Source organism: Carex rostrata, unplaced genomic scaffold (genome assembly GCF_964058835.1).
Source record: "Carex rostrata unplaced genomic scaffold, lpCarRost1.2 SCAFFOLD_41, whole genome shotgun sequence".
Taxonomy (NCBI): domain Eukaryota; kingdom Viridiplantae; phylum Streptophyta; class Magnoliopsida; order Poales; family Cyperaceae; genus Carex; species Carex rostrata.
Window position 1 is genome coordinate 317501 of NW_027601199.1, and position 5000 is coordinate 322500.

The following is a 5000-nucleotide window of genomic DNA, read 5'->3' on the forward strand; positions in this document are numbered from 1 at the left end:
AAATGAATTACAACCGTCCAAAGAGCCATTGAAACTCCAGTTTTTCCGGCTTGTAAAAATTCCCACTTTTTTCGAATTGGATGGTTCACACCCGGTGTGGACCATTTCTCAAACTTCCGGATTGTACGCGATCCAAATTATGGATGTAGGCAAAAATTCAAATTTATTAAAAATATAAAATATGAAGTTTGGAGTTTGGAAAAAGAAAATTGGGTTGGACAATTTCGGATCTTATGCAAGTGGGTTGGACAATTTTTGGTCCAAATGAATTACAACCGTCCAAAGAGCCATTGAAACTCCAGTTTTTCCGGCTTGTAAAAATTCCCACTTTTTTCGAATTGGATGGTTCACACCCGGTGTGGACCATTTCTCAAACTTCCGGATTGTACGCGATCCAAATTATGGATGTAGGCAAAAATTCAAATTTATTAAAAATATAAAATATGAAGTTTGGAGTTTGGAAAAAGAAAATTGGGTTGGACAATTTCGGATCTTATGCAAGTGGGTTGGACAATTTTTGATCCAAATGAATTACAACCGTCCAAAGAGCCATTGAAACTCCAGTTTTTCCGGCTTGTAAAAATTCCCACTTTTTTCGGATTGGATGGTTCACACCCGGTGTGGACCATTTCTCAAACTTCCGGATTGTACGCGATCCAAATTATGGATGTAGGCAATACTTTTTTGATATTTTGAAAAAGTTCAAATTTATTAAAAATATAAAATATGAAATCTGCAGTTTGGAAAAAAAATTGGAAGTTTGAAACCTGAAGTTCAACAAAAAAAACGGCGCAAAAATCAGCAAAGCGGGGGCAACTAAGCGGATGCGGCCAGCCGTCAGTGAAAAATGGCCCCAAAACTAAGCGCATGCGGCCAAGCGTCGGTGCAAAATGGCCCGAAAACAGTCCCGTCGGTGCCCCCGTCGGGCTAAAATGACCCGAAAACAGTTCAGCTGGGGAAAATTAAGCGGATCCGGCCAAGAGTCGGTGGAAATTGGCCCGAAAACAGCCCAGCGGCAAGCGGAAGCGGCTAACGTTGGGGAAAAGTGACATGAAAACAGTTAAGCGGGGGAAAACTAAGCGGATGCGGCCACGCGTTGGGGAAAACAAAGCGGATCTGGCCCAGAGTCGGTGGAAATTGGCCCGAAAACAGTCCAGCGGCAAGCGGAAGCGGCTAACGTTGGGAAAAAGTGACCCGAAAACAGTTCAGCGGGGGAAAACTAAGCGGATGCGGCCACGCGTTGGGGAAAATTAAGCGGATCCGGCCAAGAGTCGGTGGAAATTGGCCCGAAAACAGCCCAGCGGCAAGCGGAAGCGGCTAACGTTGTGGAAAAGTGACCCGAAAACAGTTAAGCGGGGGAAAACTAAGCGGATGCGGCCACGCGTTGGGGAAAACTAAGCGGATACGGCCAAGAGTCGGTGGAAATAGGCCCGAAAACAGTCCAGCGGCAAGCGGAAGCGGCTAACGTTGGGCAAAAGTCACCCGAAAACAGTTCAGCGGGGCAAATTTTTGAAATTTTTTTTGAAATTTTGAAATTTTTTTGAATTTTTGAAATTTTTGAAGTTTTTTTGGGTTTTTGGACTTTTTTTGAATTTTTGAATTTTTTGAATTTTTTTGAATTTTTTTGAATTTTTTGAATTTTTTTTGAATTTTTGAATTTTTGAATTTTTTTTGAATTTATTTGATTTTATAAATTTTTTGTGATTTTTTGAGATTTTTTTGAATATTTTACATGGGTGATTTCGACTTGGGGGATTTTCAGGGGGTGGTAACCCTGGGCGTGGCTAGAGCCTCAAAATGCATATTCCCCTATAGGGGGGCAAGGTTTTCAAAAATGGGTGCCCCCTCATGTACACGCGCGTGGGTGTACATGGCCCCGTCGGTGCCAGCGTGGGTGGAAAATGGCCCGAAAACAGCCCAGCGGCAAGCGGAAGCGGCTAACGTTGGGCAAAACTGACCCGAAAGCAGTATAGCTTGGAAAATTAAGCGGATGCAGCCAATTGTTGGCGAAAACTAAGCGGATACGGCCAAGTGACGGTGAAAAATGGCCCGAAAACAGTCCAGCGGCAAGCGGAAACGGCTAACGTTGGGCAAAAGTGACCCGAAAACAGTTCAGCTGGGGGAAATTAAGCGGAAGCAGCCAAGCGTTGGGGAAAACCAAGCGGATACGGCCAAGAGTCGGTGGAAAATGGCCCGAAAACAGTCCAGCGGCAAGCGGAAACGGCTAACGTTGGGACAAAGTGACCCGAAAACAGTTCAGCTGGGGAAAATTAAGCGGATGCAGCCAAGCGTTGGGGAAAACTAAGCGGATCCGGCCCAGAGTCGGTGGAAATTGGCCCGAAAACAGTCCAGCGGCAAGCGGAAGCGGCTAACGTTGGGCAAAAGTGACCCGAAAACAGTTCAGCGGGGGAAAACTAAGCGGATGCGGCCACGCGTTGGGGAAAACTAAGCGGATACGGCCAAGTGTTGGGGAAAAATGGCCCGAAAACAGCCCAGCGGCAAGCGGAAGCGGCTAACGTTGGGGAAAAGTGACCCGAAAACAGTTAAGCGGGGGAAAACTAAGCGGATGCGGGCACGCGTTGGGGAAAACTAAGCGGATGCGGCCAAGTGTCGGTGGAAATTGGCCCGAAAACAGCCCAGCGGCAAGCGGAAGCGGCTAACGTTGGGCAAAAGTGACCCGAAAACAGTTCAGCGGGGGAAAACTAAGCGGATGCGGCCACGCGTTGGGGAAAACTAAGCGGATACGGCCAAGAGTCGGTGGAAATTGGCCCGAAAACAGTCCAGCGGCAAGCGGAAGCGGCTAACGTTGGGCAAAAGTGACCCGAAAACAGTTCAGCGGGGCAAATTTTTGAAATTTTTTTTGAAATTTTTTTGAATTTTTGAAATTTTTGAAGTTTTTTGGGTTTTTGGACTTTTTTTGAATTTTTGAATTTTTTGAATTTTTTTGAATTTTTTTGAATTTTTTTGAATTTTTTGAATTTTTTTTGAATTTTTGAAATTTTTTTTTTTTTTTTGAATTTATTTGATTTTATAAATTTTTTGTGATTTTTTGAGATTTTTTTGAATATTTTACATGGGTGATTTCGACTTGGGGGATTTTCAGGGGGTGGTAACCCTGGGCGTGGCTAGAGCCTCAAAATGCATATTCCCCTATAGGGGGGCAAGGTTTTCAAAAATGGGTGCCCCCTCATGTACACGCGCGTGGGTGTACATGGCCCCGTCGGTGCCAGCGTGGGTGGAAAATGGCCCGAAAACAGCCCAGCGGCAAGCGGAAGCGGCTAACGTTGGGCAAAACTGACCCGAAAGCAGTATAGCTTGGAAAATTAAGCGGATGCAGCCAATTGTTGGCGAAAACTAAGCGGATACGGCCAAGTGTCGGTGAAAAATGGCCCGAAAACAGTCCAGCGGCAAGCGGAAACGGCTAACGTTGGGCAAAAGTGACCCGAAAACAGTTCAGCTGGGGGAAATTAAGCGGAAGCAGCCAAGCGTTGGGGAAAACCAAGCGGATACGGCCAAGAGTCGGTGGAAAATGGCCCGAAAACAGTCCAGCGGCAAGCGGAAACGGCTAACGTTGGGACAAAGTGACCCGAAAACAGTTCAGCTGGGGAAAATTAAGCGGATGCAGCCAAGCGTTGGGGAAAACTAAGCGGATCCGGCCCAGAGTCGGTGGAAATTGGCCCGAAAACAGTCCAGCGGCAAGCGGAAGCGGCTAACGTTGGGCAAAAGTGACCCGAAAACAGTTCAGCGGGGGAAAACTAAGCGGATGCGGCCACGCGTTGGGGAAAACTAAGCGGATACGGCCAAGTGTTGGGGAAAAATGGCCCGAAAACAGCCCAGCGGCAAGCGGAAGCGGCTAACGTTGGGGAAAAGTGACCCGAAAACAGTTAAGCGGGGGAAAACTAAGCGGATGCGGCCACGCGTTGGGGAAAACTAAGCGGATGCGGCCAAGTGTCGGTGGAAATAGGCCCGAAAACAGCCCAGCGGCAAGCGGAAGCGGCTAACGTTGGGCAAAAGTGACCCGAAAATGGATCAGCGGGGGAAAACTAAGCGGATGCGGCCACGCGTTGGGGAAAACTAAGCGGATACGGCCAAGAGTCGGTGGAAATTGGCCCGAAAACAGTCCAGCGGCAAGCGGAAGCGGCTAACGTTGGGCAAAACTGACCCGAAAACAGTTCAGCGGGGGAAAACTAAGCGGATGCGGCCACGCGTTGGGGAAAACTAAGCGGATACGGCCAAGAGTCGGTGGAAATTGGCCCGAAAACAGTCCAGCGGCAAGCGGAAGCGGCTAACGTTGGGCAAAAGTGACCCGAAAACAGTTCAGCGGGGGAAAACTAAGCGGATGCGGCCACGCGTTGGGGAAAACTAAGCGGATACGGCCAAGAGTCGGTGGAAATTGGCCCGAAAACAATCCAGCGGCAAGCGGTAGCGGCTAACGTTGGGCAAAACTGACCCGAAAACAGTTCAGCGGGGCAAAACTAAGCGGATGCGGCCACGCGTTGGGGAAAACTAAGCGGATACGGCCAAGTGTTGGGGAAAAATGGCCCGAAAACAGCCCAGCGGCAAGCGGAACCGGCTAACGTTGGGCAAAAGTGACCCGAAAACAGTTCAGCGGGGGAAAACTAAGCGGATGCGGCCACGCGTTGGGGAAAACTAAGCGGATACGGCCAAGTGTGGGGGAAAAATGGCCCGAAAACAGCCCAGCGGCAAGCGGAAGCCGCTAACGTTGGGCAAAAGTGACCCGAAAACAGTCCAGCGGGGGAAAACTAAGCGGATGCGGCCACGCGTTGGGGAAAACTAAGCGGATACGGCCAAGCGTCGGTGAAAAAGGCCCGAAAACAGTCCAGCGGCACGCCGAAGCGGCTAACGTTGGGCAAAAATGGCCAAAAGCGGTGGAGCAGGGCGGTCTGAATCTATGCATCCACATAAAATGGGGGGTAAACCTGGGGGATTTCCAGGGGGTGGTAACCCTGGGCGTGGCTGGAGACCCAAAATGCATATTC